The sequence below is a fragment of the Nelusetta ayraudi genome, unplaced genomic scaffold (genome assembly GCF_046127955.1).
Source record: "Nelusetta ayraudi isolate G7.1 ecotype Tasmania unplaced genomic scaffold, CSIRO-AGI_Nayr_v1 ptg000008l, whole genome shotgun sequence".
NCBI lineage: Eukaryota > Metazoa > Chordata > Actinopteri > Tetraodontiformes > Monacanthidae > Nelusetta > Nelusetta ayraudi.
This window is the reverse complement of record NW_027466058.1, coordinates 3370938-3392567: the sequence shown is the minus strand read 5'-3', so window position 1 is coordinate 3392567 and position 21630 is coordinate 3370938.

The window sequence follows — 21630 nt, the reverse complement described above, 5'->3', positions numbered from 1 at the left end:
AAATGTTTAGCACGTGCTGTATCTGCAAACATTAGATCGATATCATAAGGCGCATTTATGACGAAAATGTGTTTGAGATTTTTTTTTTTTATTATTATTTTTAAGGCACGATCTCTTCAGGGAGGTGCCAAGATAAATTAATTCAATCGTCTGAGGTTCAAATTGTCGTTTTCACGCCGACCTACAGCAAAACTTGCGCTCACTGGTATACGGTGTGTATCCGGTAGATGGCGACGCAGCGACCAGGCTCCACCAGCGCCCAGAACGGAGCGCGGCTGCAGCAGCAGCAGCAGCAGCAGCATCCCCCTTAAACGTGGAAACAGCGGTGGTCCGACATATGTTGGAGTCGAGTGAGAGGAAGCAGGATGTTGCCGTCCGCCTCCCGGGCAGCCACGACCGACATTTAGACCCGCAGCCTCATCCGTAGCGCGCGCACTGGCCACGAGGATGTACGGGGATGGAGAGGGCACCGTGTGGGACCGCGTGGGACGCCCCCAGAGGGAGTGCATGTGCTACCTTGGACCTCCGACCACTTTGATGCCCGTGTAAGACCCACGATCGCAACTTTGCTCTACGCGAGTGCGCGGCGTTTAGGAAGCGGGGCTGTCACCTGTTGCACGCAAATGTTTTATTTTATTTATTTATTTATTTATTTAAAAAAAAAAAAAAATGCGTTGTTTTAAGTGGAGTTGTTCAGTTGTCAGTGTCTTTGCAAATTTGCGTCTGGCAAAAGTCAAAGTTGACGGGTTTTTTGTTTGTTTGTTTTTTGCGCGCGCGGGGTTTTCTCTGCGACGACGCTTTCATAACAGCTCCATCCCAGGCTCTCTCGGGTCACCGCGTGGCGCACCGAGATGACAATGAGCCAGTATTTTTTATTTATTGTTTTTATTTTTTTACAGAGCTCACCTGCCGCTGGGTTGGAGGCACAGGCGCCTGCCGCGCGCGCGCGCGCGCGTAATTACAAAGGCTGTGCGCATTTACTTGACTTTTTGCGCTCCGCTGCTTGCAGCGGGAAGCCCGGAAGCCCGTTCCAAGTGTTGTTGCCCCCCCTCCACCCCACCCGCGTCTCCGCAAATCGATTCATCGGTTTCAAACTCCTTGTAAACCTCGTTAGCGGGAGTGCGGAGTGGGTCAGTCACTTCCGCTCAGCGTCTCGCACGCCGCTGTGCACCGTGCAGACAGCGGGGGGTGCTTTGTGTACAGTACAGGAGAGGGGAGGAGAGGAGAGGCGAGGCGCTGCAGGGCCCCCTGACACTCAGCCCTGACTTCCTTTCCTCCCCTCCTCCTCTCTCCACTTCCCGAACAACGAGGATTCCCTGTCTCATCGAGTCATACGCAAAGGCTCGCAAGCTCCCCTTTTAGTCTTTTGCTTTCACTTTATCTTGTTGCGGAGAAAGAAAGGGGGAAAAAAACCCCAAAAAAAACAGAAAACAAAAAGAAACCACCTCCCTTTTTTTGTGTGTCTCTCTTCCCCAGCGGGATGCGCAAGTCGCCCGACGTGAGCCCCAGAAGGCTTTCGGACATCAGCCCTCAGCTCAGACAGCTCAAGTACCTGGTGGTGGACGAGGCCATCAAGGAGGACCTCAAGTCCTCGCGCTCAGTGGAGGACATCAACAGCGCGTCCATCGAGGAGAGGATCCTGAGGATCACCGGCTATTATGGATACCAGCCCTGGAGTGCCAGCTCCGCCAGTGAGTTTGCACGCTTGGCTGCTCTGCGTGGGCGGATGGAGTGGAAGAGGGCTGAAAACAGGCGCCAGAATCGCTGCATTGTAATATTTACGCCGCCTGTGTGGTAATCAAGCTAGATTTTTTGTTTTTTAAAGTACCATGTTTTTGCTTTCCTTTTGAAAAAAAGAATGCATAAAGCAGTTATTGCAATGTGCAATATTATTCATTTCTTAATGTTGCACTGCAGATAGAATGTGATCTCTTTGGATTTTATCTCACTTGCTAAGGAGCTCATAGCTCTTTCAGAAAAAGAAAGAAAAAGGTACAGTCACTGGGAAAAGCCTTCAGTGCCAATCTTGGATTGTTGTTCATTTGAGTAAGACATAAACTTCTGGGGAAAAACAAAACTAGCCTATAGTATCTACAGTATCAGGCAGGCTTTGAGTTGCTTCCTGCATTTCTTATTTTGTCTTCTTTTAGGGATAGTAGCTCGCAGCTAGCAGCAGCAGCTGGGTAACATCACAAGCCAACCTATTCTGAGACCAATTGAAAATCCTTCTGGTTGGCAGGATGGATGAGCCACATTTCAGATCAGACATTTCATGCAATATCCTGCAAAATAGACTTTGGGATCAGATCTAATAACCAAAGTTTTTGAACACAATGAAGAAAAAAACCAAAAACAAATTGCTTTTCCAAGTTGCTTCAAAGTGTAATAAAAACAAAAGCAGCGACGGGCTTTGCAGGTTTCTAGTTGTTGTGAATTCCCAGTGTGATGTAAACAAAGCTGCGTTGCTGTAGTCAGCAGCCAGAACTTTTCAGACGTTGGCTGACCCGAAGTCAAAGGCAGCCTCTTGCACCTGCACTCACTCCTTCATCGTCGTGACACAAAACCCAGCATCCACGCGAGGCTCCACATGCCGAGCTGGGAGAGACAGTGCCGCTAACTCATCGTTGGCATCATTGTTATTATCATTATTCCCACCCAAGCTGCCGGTAATTTTCATTGTTCATCGCTCTGACAATTAGAGGCTGTTGTGTCAGTGTTGCTGCCGGTTGCAGCAGAAAGCCGGAGATGACGATGCTCGCATCCCCCGGAGCTCCTCGAGCCTGCGAGTCGCAGACGAGCACTCGGTTCCGCGAAAAAGTTCTCCGCGCACCTTCCGTTCCTCCCTTTCATCCCCTCCGATCTCCCGCGCGCTAATAAACTGTCTGAACAGGTGGCTATCTGGATTTAATGATCTGTAATAACTGTCAGTCAACTTTGTTATTGCCGTTCCCTGAGCTGCGGCGCTCTTTTGGGGTTTTTTTTTGAGCCCGCTGTTGTTGTTGGTCGCTGGCGGAAAAATTTGTAAATTTCATATGAGAGGCTGCAATATTCAGGAGCTGCGAGGCTACTTCAAAATTCATAGGCCTATACATAACATCTGAGCGCGAGCAGGCTTGACGGCGCAGCTGCGCTTGGGATTTGAACTTGCTCCTTTTGCTGCGTTCCTCTGGTGCTGAGAAAGCAGAAGGTACAGCCAAGGAATATCTCAGCTCCCTTCCATCAGTGTGATTTTAGACGCTGCAGTCTAACTGTATGTAGTGGGCTTTGACTGAGGGGCTTAAATACTGAAGTTCTGTCATGAAGGTCCATCTGGAACCTTATCGGTTAGCAGTAAGTACTAGCAGAGTGATGATAATTTACTGCTGATACGACTACTGCAACTACTAATGATTACATTTACTTCTGGTAACTGGGTGTTCTCTTTGTCGTTACAGCTATATGCTAGTCTTAAATCATTTTAATGTGCTGACAAGTTCATTTCCTTAAAGCATAGACAAAACAGTCGGAAACAGCGCAGTAATCATGATATTAGGATTTGGATAAAACAAGGCTGATAATTTTCAACAGTATGACATTCTTCAGAATGAATAATTGTATTTCTGGTAATAACAATGTAATAATCACTAAACAAAAATAAATTTAAAGCTTAGGTACACCTATGAACATTTTAATTGCTTAAACTGGTTGACCAGCTCACAGTCAACACTGACGCACATGAAATACTGACAGCTCACAAGCTGACGATAACCTGAAACACTATGCCTAATGGCCACAGAGTGAAGGGCTAATACCCACGGCAGCCAATTTTCTTTTAATTTTTTTTTTTTTTGTTGGAAAAAGTAGTGGGAGGCTGAGTAGCTCTCCGCTGAGAGCAAAAGAGAAGCCCTGTTTGTGTCATTTCACCACCGACCTCTCCAAACTAGCTCAGGTGCTCTTTAGCACAAAAGGCAGCGCGGCGAGGGGGACAAAGAGCCGCCGGTAAGTCGTGACTCGGGGATGAAAGGGAGTCGTGTGACTCAGCAGTGTGGTGGTTTCACGGGTCGTCTGAAAGATGCTGCGGATGACGGAGGACACTGTAATGGACCTCTGCTCATTAGTGTGGCAATTAATAAGCCACAGTCTTGCTTTTGATGTCGTGCATGTGAGTGAAATTAAAAACGAAAACAGCAGGATGGCTCTTTTAGTCAATAATCAATCTTATACGCTTGTTTTATTCGTTCCTCTAAAGAGATACTTAGCATGGTTTTCCATGCTTTGAGCCATTTTGCCTTTTATTTCGTTTTTATGACTCATTAAGATGATTGGATTTCAGAATTGGTTCAGAACTTTAAAGGTGATGAATCCAATAAATGTTTTCACTGTCACTGTATCCAGTGTCAAACTAACAAGGCAGCGCTTCCTTACTGGTAGCATGTACAGTCTTCACAGCTAAGCCTCGCCTTCTGCAGCCGCCTAGCCCTCCTCAAACAATGCTGATATTGGTCCAACCAACCGACAATAAACCATTCAGAGGGGAGAATTTCAAGGCGGATCGGCAAGCGTCTAAAAAAAAATCCAGCTGCAGTCAGTTGCTGCAGGCAAACACAGGCACCGCCACATCTCAGCCGGTCCTCCCCTCAAGAACAATTACAGCGTTGTACCTGAGAGAAGAGCACTCATCATGGCGCTTTGATTATGGCTGAAGATGGAGAGACTAACGTCTCTATCAAAGAAATGGGACTGGCCAACAAAAAGGCTACTAGGGAGAATATACCGAGCCAGACTATCCAATTATATGAATCAGAAAAATGTTGCTTCCACTGCCGCTCTTCATTTATAGGTAACAATTGGTCACTATGAGTACAGTTAACAGAGCAGAACCCAACCAGTCCACTGCTCAGCCAGCAGCGTTACAGAAGTTCTTACAGGATATATTATGCATGCGTTCTTCCATCGACCACGAGGTGATAATTCCGCTGACTTTGAACAAAATGCTATCTTAGAAGACCTGCCGACATCATCATTAATAAAAGATGACTGAATGTTCTTTTTACAGACTGATTAAAATCCCACCCGGACATAAATTGAAGCCGATCGCGCCGCTGCAGGTCAACTATTAAAGATAAATTGGGACTGTAATCACATGCTGTATGTGGAAGTGTAGAGCAAGAGTCTCTCTGTAAATTCAGTGTCATTGATTTTTCACTTTTGCCCGATACATTGTCGCGAGAAAAGGAAACACCCTCAGCCAGAACGATGTCACTTTCTTGCCAATTCTTTTGTCAATGCTTTTCCACTTTGCGTTCGACACTTCCAATCATTTTGATGCTTCTTGGTAAATTGGATGGCAGAAGATTTTTGGAAATATTCCACATTGAATTACTGGGAATCTATGTAAAATTTACATGTGTATACAAATACAAAAACCTCACTAATTGCAGTACATTTCCATTCAATTCCTTAAAGATTTCAACAGTGAAAATTCCAAATTCTCCAAATTTTGCAACCCTATCAAGTTACTTTTGCATTGATTTGACTTTGGCCTACCCGCCACCCCACTAGAAAACTGGAAAGTTAAATAAGTTACTCTGCACAAGTAGGTTGTGTAGCATTCTCCACATTCATCACCGACACAGACTGCAAAAGTTTGCTCTCCCCAAATATTCTGGATGGTGCTATCCTCTGAAGTATCGCTGCGAAGCGAAACACTTGTCAGACAGACGGACTGTGTTCTTCCCTTAATTCGCTGGTGCTATCTATCACAAATGTAACATCCCCTCCGGTGCAAATTTAGAGCTTCACGAGGCATGAAATGAGGCCGGGTTCTATTTTGAGTGCGAAGGGGGGTGGTGGGGAGGGGGTTTTGGACACTGCGAGTCGCAACAGCAGGGCAGCTTGTAAGGAGCGTATGTACACATCGTCGACTGCTGGCGGTGACAGGACAGCTGGGAGGTGACGGCTGAGGTGCGGGCCCACCGCGGCTAACGAGAAGGACTTCTTTCAACCCAGCTGGAGGTGAGAAGAGGGGTGGAGGGGATGTCAGCGTGATGCTGTTGCAGGCTCTGGAATGCACCGCGACTTTGAGTCAAGAAGTAGCGATAGGTTAAGCCATTCTTATTGGTGAACAGAACCACTCAAATCAGTGCAGTGAATGAAGGTGATTCATTCTAAAGATTTGTACGTGGAATGGTTCAATTCCCCAGTGGTTCTCAGCAACAGCACTTATGCGAACTTAATATTGACATTTGAAAGATTTCCTTCCTAAATGTTGACAATTATTACTTGTTTTTATGTTGTTTAAGTGTTTCCCACTGACCTAAAGTTTGCTACTATTCTTCAATTCCGTGTGTTTCAATGCAGCAGTTTTCTGTTGTTTCGCCGTGGCTAGCTATCACTCAGGTCTCGTGGTTCCCTGACGTGCAGTTCGTCTGCAGGGATCTTTCACTACACTTTGCGAATCATTAGAGGTGGACAGATTTACTATACAGCTCCATAGGAGAAAAGAAAAAATGTTTCAGAAAGTGACTCAGCTCAGGCCATTTAGCCACAAGATTTGAACTTTCGAATGAAATGAACAACAGCGCTATCAAGAAGTCAAACCGCTCCAACCTAAAATTTTTTAGGGAAAACTGGTATTTAAGGAAGCACTGTAAGGTGGGCTAATTAAAAAATGGCGGTACAAGATGGCAGCTAACTAGGAGCAAGACCCTTGCTCTATGTACGTTCATACAAAATGAGACCCGTTATAGGAATATTAACAGTAATAGGTAATAGGTAAAGTGGTTGGAAAACCAAATTATTTTTATTGTACAGAGAGTAAACACTTTTATTAATGTATTTATGGGAAGTACATTAAGCTTTTACCAATATAAAAATCATAAATCAAGCCAACTTTTACACACTGGACCTTTAAACAACCTCCTCTGGACCTGTAACCGCAGAGGCGAGCCAAGCTACATCGCAGACCAAGCACTAGTTCTTATCGCAAAGGCTGCTGCTCAGTGAAGGGGCAAGATCACTGACGCAACAATCGCAATTACACTGCATTTTGCACACACTCACATGCACGGTCGTCTGCATAAGAGAGGGAAAGCAACTGAGACGGAATGCACGGCCTCGGAACGTTCCGCTTTCTTTTACGCATACATTATTTAACTCGTACAGTCCACGCTCCAGTGTCATGCTAAACAGGCAACATACAAAAGAAAACGCCACGGGACTTTCATCTCATGACACCTTTAATATTTTACACAAATGGCTTTTCAGATTTTGACAGTTTGACGCGAGTTGGTGTTCAGCCGATGTGTTGCGCCCGAGAGACACTGGCTTAAAATCATCCACACTGCTGTTCTGCCGCTTTGAAGGTATTCACGTGTAGATACCTGTAAAGTCAGTCCCGGAAGATAGTAGAGCACTGAGTAGCGCTGTCAAGTCTTCCTACACAGCATCACAGTTTCACCCCGTCTGCACTTTTCTTATACAGTATGGGCGTAGGATGAAAAACTTGCCGCTCAGAAAAGGAGCCAAAGTGTGTAAGTGCCTCGCAGTCGCTGCCACCAGATTGAGCTGCCTTCGCTTGATGCTCAAGATCAGACACTCTGGGACTTTCAGGGAAAGGAGGCAGGCAGCACCACTTCCTGCTAAATGTAACGTAGCTGTTCACCGTTCAGGGCTGCCGTACCGTTCGGTGTAACGCGGCGCCGTCGCTCGCGAGCCCACCGGCGCTCAACAAGTGGGTAACGATTTAAACCCAGTCACTTGTTGCTCCCCTCTGACGGGCCGTCCAAGGGCCAAGGTTATACCCAGGGGCAAGAAAGTGGGAAAATTGGAACCGAGCACGTCAAGTACCTTTCTTCAGCCCTCGGGGTTCCAAAATGTATTATCATATTTATAACATCGGAAAAGGCGATCCGGCCATCTGGCTGCAACCTTTTCCTTAATTGCCCCCACAGTGCCTAAACAGCTCTGACCAATTTAGGTTTTATGTTCCGTCCAGGCGGTGCAATCAGGGCTCCAGTGGACTGACATTTTTCTCTGCCCCCTTTATTTATTTATTTATTTATGTTCACCGCGGCAGCCTCTGTTATGCAACGCCGCATCCATAATTGAGAAGGACGCCTATCAGCGCGCACCTGCCCCTGAAGTGGGGCGGAGACCCCGGGAACTAATGAGACGATTTAAGTGGGCTTGAAGCAATAATTTTGGAAATATTTAGGCCTATGAAGGTCTAAATATTTGCGTAGTTCTCCGAGGATGTGTAGTTCTCCGAGGATACTTTATTTCCCTCGCAGGGGGCGGGGATCGAATGTTGAGCGTGCAGGCTCGTGCGAGGCATCTGCATGATGCTCGTTAAGCGACGGCGTCCGGCTGGAATTGCTGGTCTACCTCGGAGTTAATTGCGGAGAAAATGGCCTGAGTTGGACGTCTCTGCTCTGACTTGTTAGCGAAAACGCTGCCGGTATGACGACAAACCCTGTCCTGCCGTTGTCCTTTACTCCCTCTGGCTCCTTTTATCTGCTGTTAATTAGAAGTCCTGAAGTGATGACTCCTACCTCCGTGTAATTAATTCTCGGGTCTTCTGTGGCCGTACGCAGCTCAGCGGCGTCTGCGTACGGCCTTCGACAACAGGGAGAGCAAAGTGTAAATTGGGCTGTAGCAGCAATGAGGAGGCTTATACACAGGTGCATAAGGATCGAAATGGATCCATCGATGGCAACTTGTGGCACTCGTGCGTGTTTTAATCAATGCCTGAGCATGCACACAATAAGCCATGTGGCTATGAGACTGAAGTTAAAGCTCAGTTATGTAAGACAATGAATTGATCCTGAAAAGACTGCATCCGCGTGCAGTGACACTGTGTAAATGCGTCAGTCCTCTTTATTTATTCACTATTGTTTTTGCAGAAGTATAAGAATTAAACATAAAAAGGTTGGTATTAGATGTTTCTGCATGCACGTTCTGTAATCTCCCTTTGAACCAAACTGAACCAATGTTTTGGCGAGGACCAGTGTTCAGTCATGGCACTGGTCTGAAATCATGAAATAATAGAATGAACGCTGTGCCTTACGTTTTGACTCAAGTCAACAGCGTCGCAAATTCAGTGACGCTTGTTGAGGAACACTGAATGAAAGCTTTGAAAAGATGGTTAACAAAGGGCGGTTGTCACTTTGAGTGCACAGTCTTTTGGTTTTAAGGGCCGCAACACTTTTGTTTAGAAACCTGTCACCTCTGAATGCTCTCAGCAACCTTGTCAGACGAAGAGAAGTGTCGTCTAGGGATAAAGTGTGTTTAAACGGATTTCACTAAGGGAGCACATTTAAATCTAATACACAAAACAGTGGAGGGGATTTTGCCATTTGTGTTATGTGCGGTGAATGGCGAAGCACAAAAAACAAGAGTTGCATGGTTGCCCTCTTTTATTTTTATGACAGTGACTTTTTAAATTAGATTTGATTAAATGGAGCAGATATTTCCATTCCATCGATCAAATTAACGCGTGCTGCACTTTAAATGTGAGATGTTACTTTGATGGATGATCAGATGGGTGATGTGGAGTTCTAATGTTGGAGTTGCTCAACTGGCTGCTTCCCTATTGCAACTAAAATGGTCCTTCCTGCAGTGTTTGCAGGGGTTTCAATAACATTCAGTGCAGCTCTCTCTTAATAAATCGTTCCCTCTTTGGCAAGATTTTAATCGCGTTGGGTCAGTTTTGTCAGTCGAACCATAAATCCGCTTGCTTCATTTTAGGAGTACGAGTCAGCTGCTAAAATGAGTTGCTAAGGATGATAATACAGCCATAAATCAGGATAATGAGCAGCAAACGTCAAATAATCTGCCATTGAGGCTATTGTCTGCACACATGCGGGCGCTTCTTCCTCCAGGATATTTTCTAATTAGTGTCTGTGACTCATGTTGTCTACCCACAGTGAATGCATGATGACTAATGCTGCAGGTGTTAATCATGTTTGTTTTACACCTGGTAAACTGCAAAATGTTACAGATTGGAAAAGATGAAAGTCAAGGTTTACATGGTTCCATTTCGAGATGTGTTTTCCATACTAACATGCAAGCTTCGTCCCAAAAAATTGCAGTGGGGAGATTTTATGACCTATCTGAGCGGTCTATCATTGAGCTGTTTGGCACTCAAAGATTAAAGGAATGATACATGCCCTATGAACAAGGCCTTTACTGAGTGGAAATCTCTCTGTTAAACTCAAAAATGGGACAGTTTATACATATGGGTGATATTTCAGTTTCTCTTTTATCCATTTTTGGCCCTTTTTTCACAAAGTTCTGTGGCCCACTGACATTTGGAAAGGTTTTGCACCACACACCATCATTTTTGCCCTACCAGGGGGCGCGGCAGTACTTGCCATGATTACACACGGTTCAAATACAAGACCTTGCTGGGAGAAAATTTGCTCAGAGCTTCCAGTCACACATTTCTCATCCTTCAGCAGTTCCTTCCAATTTACAGCTGCTGTCTGTGTTGTTGGTGAGAAATTCAATGCGATGCCAAACAGCAATGCCTTCATCCATTCATGTCACTGCTTTTCGGATTTAAGAGAGAGGCAAATAAATAAATACGCACACAAAACAAATACATTGTGTGAGTGGCTTGAGATACCCGGCAGAATCCCCACACTTGCTCTCACACAAACCCGTTGCTCCTTGTTCCAAGGATGGAAAATAGCTGGAGGATGGGAGGGAGATGGGATGCCGCAGCCTCAGGCAAACCAGCAGGCGAGATACAGTGCAATCATGCCTGCAGGAAACTGCAGGCATGATTAGTGTTACTGTCGGAGCAGCAGGTAGAGTCTTTTGCCAAACCATCTCCACTTGAGGCGTTGCTTGATATCATTTATTTATTTCTGTTTTGAAATTGGACTGAAATGTGATGAAAGTCCGGTCAGAGTTTACAAACTGCTTCAGTAGCAAACCCTACACAAGGTCCCTGGTCAGGGGCTGGTACGCTAAGTGAAATACATACTACAGCTACTGGCCATTAGAGGCACTAATGGAACCGGGAACAGCATCGAGGGGGTAATCTAAACAGGCGACAAGAAACCTTGTGAAATCCTCAGACCTTGGCTGAAAGTGTCGACGGTGCACCACTGTGGCACCCTGGCATGCGACAAATTTAATCAAAGTGCTGAATAGATAGAAAAGGAAGAAGAAGAAAAAACTACACACCACCACACACATATCCATGCTCAAACAAATCTTGTTTGAGCAAACGCTGACTGGAACCCGGGGACAAGGCTGTGGCAACTGCATTTGAACTGTGACACTCACTGTATAATGCATTCCGTTTGAAGGAGCAGGCGCTGTGTCTGTCTGTCTGTCGGTGTCTGTTTTGCCATGAGAAGCCCTGTGATGCATCTGTCAGAGGGCTGCCTGAATCTGCTTTTAGTAACCCACATAATACCTTTGGGTTTTCCACTGTAATTATCTGATGACCGGTGATATTAGGATGACTGAGGTCAGCTTCACTGTTAGGGAATTGATACTGCTGTCAATAACAACTCATCCCTTTATTCTGATAGTATCTTAAAGCAGAATACCCTCTCGGTGGAGGATGTTTAGGTTCCTCTTCAGCGCAGTGTACTGCACTATAGCCGGATAACAGCGAGCCCGAGAACGCAGCGTTTGGTTTTACTCGAGCTCCCGCGACAGAGTCACATTTGTCCTCCGCTGTCTGGCTGAGTCGCTCAATCCCGCCGCGTCTCATAGATTATTGGTGTGCTCGCAGGCCCAACACTAATGCGCGAGTGTGACGATTTCTTTAGGAATCCGAGGGCCACGCGCGTGTGCATCCGACCGTCGCGTCTTGTTCCCCCGCTGCATGGAGGATCATAAATAGTGAACCAGCGCGAGCTCAGAGAAGTCACAGACTGAACAAAGGGTTCATGTGCCCGATGATTGGAATGGATTGGATTGGAAAGGTTGCGTGGTCTCGTTTTTTAGAGATGGACAACTTTAATTGGTTTTGTCGATCCTATTGTCCAACTTAGTCCAGTTTGTCCAAGTCTCAGTATCTTTGAAAATAAAACCTTGGGGAAATGAGCTCATTTTTTACGCTAAAATGAACAAGCGGGTGATTAATTTCATGCAATGATGAGACTTTTAGAACTTTTTTCCCAGGTGACTAGACATCCGTTCATTTGTATCTATCTATCTGTCTGTCTTTTGTGCAGGATTTCAGTTGACTTTCAGTTGAGTTTAGTTTTTCAGGAGTTTGCAGTCCTCTGCTATGTCTGTGTATTTCTATTTCTCCATGTTCACCTCCTGTGCTGAGGTTCTGTAGCTGTTACCCTCTGTGTCATCATCATCGCTCATATTTTGCAGTCTCATGTCTCACCTCGCCCTTCTTTTCTGTTTCCCTCTCCCCTGCGTCAACCTGTCCCAGATGTGATGTATTGTTTAACAGTGTAGCTGCTGCCAGGCAATTGGATGTCAGGGCATTTCAAACTGGCATTTAAAATGCAGGATTTGCATTGTGATTTGTGTTTCAGCACCATTGTCGGTACTTTTTTCAAATTCGCAAATCAAGTGACGGATTAGCGATAGATTACATCTATACTGGGGACGACTAAAAACCAACCAATATCTTGGCAAAGGTTGGAAGATTTGCCATCATATTTTATCTACCACAGATTAAATGAAGAAGTCTATGATGGGGCAGTCGTTGTAGCTGAATGAGTAACACTTCCCCAATGGATGTCACTGTGAGGCATTATTATAACCCCCCCAAGCGCACAATGTATTCAAAGTGGGGTCAGGAAATCAGGCAATTAAAGGAGCCGTGGACATGAATGAGAGCCGACAGCCAATGGGGGAGTGCCGAAGGAGGCAGGAGGGCTTGAACCTCCTCTTCCCCCTCAGGGAGCTGACTGGTCCACATCCCTCGGCCCACTCCTAGTACAGAGCTACCACTTAATCACAATGCTTGGTTAAATTAAACCAGTGCGCAGATCAGACATCGCCACTTCTTAAAATGCACATTCACTCCATGGCGTCACAGAATTACGAAAACAAGATGAAAGAAAAAAAACAAACAATAATATATATCCCTGCGACCCTGAGCTCGGGAATAAATGGGTATTGAAAATGGATGGGTGGATGAATAACATACAGTATATTGGATAACGGACCAAAATAAGGGCTGCATAAGGCTCATCTGGCTATGAAAAGGCTGCGTCGTAACTGTGGCCATGAAAAAAAAAAAGCTGACGGGCACACTGCATTACATTCTAATAGAATAACAGAAAAAGCTGCTCTGTTTTGATTCCTGGTGCAACACGTTTAAGAGGTGGATTTATGCTCTGTTCACGACGGGCCTTCTGGTGTCTCAGATGCACACTTTCATTTTCCTCCGTTTGAATTCACCGTCATTAAGGGTGAAAATGGAGCGCGCTGCATACATCACACCTAAAATGAGACTTCTCGGGGAAAAAGAGGCCTGGGCTTGGGTGAATGGGAAATTGCCTCCATCAGCGGCCGCAATGGGCCTTTCAACAAAGACATACGGTCGTGCGTTCACATCTTTTTGAATGGAAGTTGCGATTGCTTTCGCCGTCCAAAGTTGGACTCAGAGGCGAAGACAGAAGGAAAAACAGTGTTTTGTGCCACCGAAGTGCATGTGCGCGCACAGATGCATACGCACACCTGCTTCTCGCGCCTTTTGAAGGGCCTCCAAACACCTGCTGCAGTTGCGGATGGAGAGGCAGACTCGCAAGTGATCAGAAACCAGTTTGATCTGTGTTGAAAGCGACCTGGCGACTCCAAACGTGCGCACTTCAAAGACCCAATGAGATCTGAAGCGCACTCATAGCACAATGACAAGGAGCTGAATTAACCTCATCTCACTCGACATACATATAGTACAATTTCTCCCTTGTGACAAATACTCATTGATACTTATGCATAGTAAAACTGCATTCAACTCCGAGTCTCTTTCCGGGTTCTGATGCCCTATATATATATATATATATATATATATATATATATATTTTTTTTTTTTTTTCTCTCGTTAGCACAACATCAATTATGCTTTAAGTAAATTTCTCAGCTCTCAGGCGTGTTTATTCATATTGTTCAACCACACCAAACCAAATCACCTCATAAGCGAGGTGTGGAGCCTCAGGTGGAACGCGATGCTAATTCAGCGGTCCGGGTCGTGCACATGATGTTCACACTTGTGTGAGCAGTCTCCATGGCGCTGAGTGAGTGTCGGTAGCAGGGATGGAGATTGATTGGTTGAATATCTCATTGGGGCTCCCGGGGCAGTGCAGGGCTTCCGCTGGAAATGGTGTCATAGGAGGTGGCAACAGGTCTTTCATTTCTAATAACAGCGGTGGGATTCGGTTATTGGCCAGCGCCAGGGGACTGCGCAGCAAAGCCTGATGTAATTTACTTTTCCCAGCCAGAGATACATCGCTGTTCATAAATGTTTAATGACGTTTTTTTTTTTTTCTTCTTCTAAAATGAACACGGACGCCGCAATTAGTTTCACGCGTTCTGTTTTGCGTCGCTGCTGCTTTAGCCACTGAAGCAGGAAGAGTATTTATTAAACCACAGCTCAGATTTTGCTCCGCTGCTGCCTGCTCTGCTCTCTGCAGTCTGTTAACTTTCAATATTGCTCGTAAAAACAGGGGAAATGGTCACAGCTGAGTGAAGACAAGTGCTTGAGGAGGAACGCACACGTAACAGCATTCAAAGCAAGCTAATTCAAATGTGGTTTTTAAAAAAAAAAAAAATATATATATATATATATATATTTTTTTTTAAATGAAGCAATTAAACACCCTTCAGTAGCATATATCCATATCAGCAAGATAATAGGCTACAGCAGGCAGGTAAACGAGGACCACCAGGTGTAGCTCATCAAGTTAATTACGAGGGAAGGTCATCAAAGGACAAGCCCACAAAAACACTATTACGTAATTCCTGCCCCCCCCCCCCCAGCAATTGTAAGTGTTTGTGTTTTTCCTCAATATGTTTGGTGCAAGGCGGTGGGGCATGTGTGTGTGACATTGCCATATTTAATCACGTATTGCCATTACTTACCTTCATACTACGACGCAAATTTGAGTTCCAGTGTCCTGTGTCTTACTCTTTGTGAGCAGACGTGTAATGGAACAGTTTCCAAAACCTAGGGCCATACTGCCACCCACAGGCACAACGGTGTCATTGCACAACATACACGTGTGTTTTTATTTTATTAAGCCGTATTTATATATAAATGTATGCAATTTATTTAGTAGATACGTGAACAAAGCACTCTTTGGATCTAATACTTATAACTGTATATTGATTTTTTTTTTAATTCTCAACTCGCTTTTCTAAAATTAGAATAAAAAAGAGAGAAAAACACCTAATTACAGAGTAGAGAAGATTTCATGATTTGACTTGCAGTCTACTCTCTCCCAGCTGTTCGTAATGGCATGGTGTGAATGCAAATGATGAGGAAAAAACGTTTCAAAAGGATGGACCATAATTATAGCAATTTTCTAAAAACATAAGACACGCAAAGAGATGAGTGTAGTTCGGAAATGTACTGCTGACTTATCACACTGACACACAGATGGTGAAAGAAATTATTAAATGCTCGAGTAAACACTAGATGGGTGCAATTCTGATAAATCTATGTTTACTAAGGCTTAGATGGCGCACGATAAAATTCAAGGGTTTATTTTTTTCATTCATTTGAATCTCATGGCTTTGCCCTGCAAAATGGATGGAACATAAATACTGAGGCTTGACAACAGAGGGAGCCAGTGTATTGGACTGCGATCATTGATCATGTCCTCAAACAAACTTAACGCTTTCTATTTTTTCCCCACATTCAAACTCTGACTGACAAATATGATCAGACTCCAAAAAGAAAGCAAACACATGACTAACTAAGGCACAAATATTGCAATCTCTCAGCTGTGGCTGAGGCAACAATAGCCGGAAATTGATATGTGTTGTTTCTGCATAATCTGATATCAGATCCCAGCCTGCGTTTCGTCACCGTGAAGAAACACAGGGATCATTTAATTGAAAGGGAAGCCCATTTCTTTTGGATTTGTCGTCTATTATCGTTTTAACGATCTACAGTGGGGGTCTGTTCTCTTTTAGTGTTAGGGTTAATAAAACAAGTATGGCACATGAGGTCCACCAGCTGCCCTCACGTCAAGTCCTGTTGTGCTGTTTTGCCATCACTTTGTCAGGTGCTGGTCAGACTCATCAATTACATGCGTGCGTCTCTGCGGGACCTCTGCCGCCGAGCCCACCGTGCACATCTGCACCAGTAATAAAACTTGACAGCATCACTTTTCATGGCTTTAAAAAACCCCAAAATGGACTGGAGAGGGCAGGCAGGCTATTTAAGGGCGACTTGTTAGCGGGATGTGAATTAGTGGAGAGTCACTCCTCCACGTCAAGCGTGACCCGCAAGTGCCGAGTGTGATTACTAAGGGTTCCCGCCGGAGGTTGAGGACAGCATTTAGAGAGGAGCCACTCGACTGTATTAGCAGCGGATGAAATTAAGAAGTCTGACATTAGTTTCAGTGGCAGCTCTTCAGTTTTCCTCAGTGTTTTGAATTAAATGCAATGCTCAGGACATTGATTTTTTTTTTTTTTTAATGTGTTCGCGTCAACATGCATATGCAAAAAGGCTCAGACGCAATCAAGAGCTGGAATAGCTGGACCAGCCTGTGGCAAATCAACCTTAGCGGGAACCAGCAAAATCTACAAAAATCAGCATCTGTGACATGAACTTTCCGCTGCTTTTTATTTGAATCTCCGTCAATGCATGAAGGCCACCACCTTTAAATCTGTCAAATTGAGCCTCTCTTGCCGTGTGCCCAAATTTTATGGCTGTGTGTGTAATTTAAAAGTGGTGTAATTCATTTTTGAATTAATTGAAACGTTAAATCAAAATGATGTGGGAAACAAATTAGCGAGGAGAGCCTGACTCAGCGCTTTTAAGAACAGGAGGTCAGGAGGAACGCGCGGAAGGTCAGGGTGAAGGTAGCCAGCCGTGCACTGCAAGTGTGGCGTGTAACTAAAGTGGGCAAAGAGGTTTTGGCACTGTTTTCTGCCTCCTTCATCCCAGCGGGGGGGGAGACCATTAATGCTGTAAAATGCTTCTGGATGCAGAATCTCGGGAGCTGCACATGAACTGCGTCTGCCGTGACGTCTCTATCGACCCCCAACGAAAGGAGAAGTTCATTTGCCTTGACCTTTCTGCCAATTAAAACAAGCTGTTATTTAGGACTTTGTGTCAGGCCTTGACCGCCCCGCTTCCCAATTAATTAGAAGGGAACGACGTCAATGTTTGTTGCAGAAATGAACCGCCGCAGTGTTAATATTTTAAAAGAAGGCTAACACAAGATGCCCTTCCTCACTTTTTCTCGTCTCTTACTGGAAACCTGATTGTGTCTAAGTATCCTAGGGCTGGGCGATATGAATATCAACCTAGTTTGTTTCCATGGTACAAGGTTCACAGCCAGGCTTACGCTCTGTCCACAGTACTATAAGATTAACGTTGCACTTAGCGCACCGATGTCAGGTTACAGTCAACAACTGAATTTGAAAGAGCACAAACTTATATTGGGATTGCATTCATTGAAAAATCTATATATGCTTCAATTCGGTTGGACAGGAAGTGCTGTGGAAACATAATTACAGGTAGCGTGACGTATGTGTGTGGAAGGACAAGGGGACTGAGATATTACGTATCACAAAAAATAGCTTTTCAGAGTTTTTTAAGGAACAGCAAGTTTTTCCCATGGCACACCACCAGTCAAAAATATTATAAAATGACACTTTTTAACCTAATAATGACAATGTAGTCCCTTAGTTTATTCACACTCAGTGTGAAACACAAAGCTGATGTCCTGGGAGGAAAACACTGCAGTACAGGATGAGCAAGCTAACTGGGCTGAGTTCCGTGCAGGACGCTGCGTTCTGGAGGTTATCTGTGACAACCCTGGCTGTGTGAGGACCAACACTGTTATCTGGGAGGATAGTGCAGTCTGTGCAGAAACTAGTGCCAGTGTGTTACAGTTCTGGGATGTGCTCCGGTGGGGGTGAGCCTTGTTGAGCCAGCCGCGACTCCATCAAGGCAATCAGCACAGCGTTCTCCGCATCGTTTTCCGTACTTTGCACAATCAGTAGGTGCTAATTAGCCAATCACCCCTTCAACTCAGTCAATACAAAGTGATGAATGGGACCTCGTTTACTTCTCAAACTTTTGCGACAAATGTAGCATCCGTTCAAAATGGACAAGATTAATCATAATTCCAATGGTGCCAGATTCACTGCTGATGACCCAGTGGTAATATAGATATAATCACCCAAACAAACACAAAGTTGAGTTTGACTATTCCAGCTGCAGGGAATGTGCAGCATTTACTCTTTTTACGTTCGCCCCCTCGACCGTATTTAATGAAGAGAGGAATTACTCTGAAGTGCGGGGTGAGATTCTGCCCTCACTGCCGCTTCCTGTCTCTGAGACAACCATAAAGTGCTGTTGCTCATGGACGACGTATTGATTCAACATAAATCAAGATCCGCTGTGAAATTGGATCGAAAATGCAGATCACAAATCTGTTTCGTGGCGAGGAGGAGACTGCAGCAGCAGCACCAGCTGGTATCAAACAGCTGCCAAACTCAAATAAAGCTCGGCACCTCTTGCACAGATCTACACTGTTGATTTGCACAACACACTGGTCACGGCTACTCCAAGTCCAAGTCTCGTTGTACCGTCTCTTTCAATTCTTGTGCCCAGATTTATAGATAACTTAGTTTTATGCAAAATCAATAATAATCAGACCACCTAATTTTCTTCCCTGCCACCCAGTTCTGTAGGAAATCACTAAACCGATGTTTATGAGGGGGCGGGCGAAAGAATAAAAGATCCAATTTGGATAAACAAAAACAGATTTCTTTTAACAAGATTTTGTTCATGTCTACTCATAAACATGTTTTCTTTAGTCCCTGTGGTGGTAGCTGAATGTTCTGAATAGTAGTTTACTGGCGGGAAGTAAATATTGAAATTGTAGATTTCCCTCAAATCACAAATCTGAAGTAGAGCTTCACAGTGGCGTCAACACACCTATTTGGTCATATAGATGCATTTAGTTAAAGGGTGTCTGTGTTGTTTAGAACTTCTGCTGGAGGCTCTGCGGGACAGACATTTCACCTCATGTTTCTTCCATGCCATCTAACACAGCCGTGCAGGAAGTACACGTATGATCATTATCCAATCTAAACATTAGCTGAACTCTAGCAACTAGTTCTAAACCCAATTTAGCTCCATCACTTCATCACACAGCATCTTTGGCTGCCCTTCTCATTCATCTCGCAATCACAGTTGGCAACAACCATCAATAAATGAAATGAACACTCAAACGCACCATTTTGGGAATCCCTCCTTTAGCTTTAGCTTCCAATTAGCTTTAGTTAGCTTAGCTACTGAAGTATCTTTATAGAGCGGGGATAAATGCCACTTCTCCTTTCATCAACTACACACACAGTTGCTGCGTCACCCCCGAGGTCCACAGAATGAACATTCACGTTCTATTTGCTTATCTGCACATTGACATTATCTGCAGACTGACATTTTAAGCATCAATAGCATGAGAGAAAACAACGTCACATTTCCACGTGTCAGGACATTGTTTTTTTTTGTTTTTTTTAGATGTCTTTCTGCCTCTGGAGTGCTTCTCTCTATTGAAATATTTGGAGGTGCACAACATATTTGCAAGGACACTTCTTGTTCTTGTCCAGTAACAGTTTTGTATTTAAAGCATATTGTGTGTGTGTGTGTGTTGAGGGGGTCTTGTTTACTCTTAGTAATCTATATTTTCAATTTCCTGTTGACAGTAGTTACGCAGCCTCTCATAAGGAGGTAGACTTTTACAATATTAGTCATTAGCGTTTTCGCTGAAGAATCTGATTGACAGCAATTTTCTGTTTCAGTGTTTCGGACTGAGGCAGACAGTTTTCTTTTTTTTGGCCATCCTGCAATGTCACCTTAGTTTTTCACGGATGAAATAATACCTGCTCACAGGCCTGAAAAACATTTTTTTTTTTCCCCCAGTGTTTGCCTAATTCAACCAGCAGTAAACCTACATCTGTGATTGGTTCAGTTAAAGTTTGTTCACCCTAAAAATAAAGGGTTGCCGCAGCTCGCTCTTGTTATTCAGCATGAATAACCATTAAAGAAAAGCACAAGCGTTTCTCCAGAGTGCAGTAGAATGTTCCACCGTTCATGGAGGAATAAATGCCCGGCGCTCCGGATCTGCATAGAAAGAGCGGGTTGAAAAAAAAAGGGGGGGGCGAGGGGGGGGCTGCGCGGATGCAAGGGCGCTTTTACTCTCATTTTGCGCTCATGCTATTCCCTATTTATACGCTGTGTGTGTGTGAATGCGTGCCGGGGAGCGAGTTCTCATGCAGCGTCTCGCAGCATCGGACGGGTTTGATCCTCCTCCGTCTTGGCAGATAAAAGTCTATGAGTCACTGACGGGGCTCCTTTAATGATCTCACCCGCCCCACCTCTTCCCTCTTCCCTGTCTTTCCTATCAATAACAGCTTGTACTCTCACTGTGCTTTTCTCACCTCCGAAAGCTCATCAAAATGTACATTACTTCCTGAAGACATCCAGCTGCAAGGCTTAAGGACAAAAGTGCCCATTTTTTCACTCCCAAATCGGAGATGATTCAACGGCGGCGTGCTTATTATGTCACACATCCTGCTTTTATCCTTTCAGTTTGTTTCACTGTCAGCTTTTGCACTTCATCCATCAGCGCCGCATCCACGCCTCCGGACGTTTCCCCATTCCCAAACCCAAACACAGGGATGGGAGGTTGTGCGAGGGGGTTCCAGTGGGTTTTTTCTTTCTTTTTTTTTTTTTTTTGCTGCTGAGTGATGGCAGAGCAGGTCTGGCCAGGGTATTTTTTTTAGAGCTCCCTGTCCTAGTTAGGCAGGGCTGGGGATTCTTTTCTTGAGTCTGAGGTTGAGTACGGCCAGTGAATTATTCAGTGCAGCTTCCTTTAGGCGTGCTCGCGCAGGGCGGCTTTCACGCGTGCGCGCACACGCAGGGGGACTCGCTGCAGACTCGCACATATGTCTTCAAAGACGTTAATGCCGGGTCACGGGGAACCCCACAGGCGTTCGGATCGATACAGAGCATCGGTCTGATCGTTTCCTCCGATTTAGGCGGAACGGTTCCTTGGAACTAAAGCGCACGTGCAGATGATGCAGAAGAGTCGCTGTCATGCACAATTTAGGCTGACCCGAGTGAGTGTGACAGCTCCGTGTTTTAAAAGTGTCACGTTTACCTCAGGATTGTCTCTTTTTTTTCCTTTTTTCCCTCTCCTTTTTTGCTCCAGGCCTCAAAAGCATTTTTTTTTTTTGCTGTCGTTTGCAAAAATTAAAAACCTGACAAACAAGGACGAAACGTCCAGATGTTACCCACTTCAGCACCCCGGCCAGTGCTAAACTGTGAGGGCTCTGGCAAAGAGAGGACGTGGGGTGGGTTTGGAAAAAAAAGAGGATCAGGACTGCAGCCCGGGTTCAGTCAAACCATCTGTCAGTCAGCTGGAGTTAGGACTCATGCGAAGTGCGGCCAAGGCAATATATTTCTCAGAATTTCAT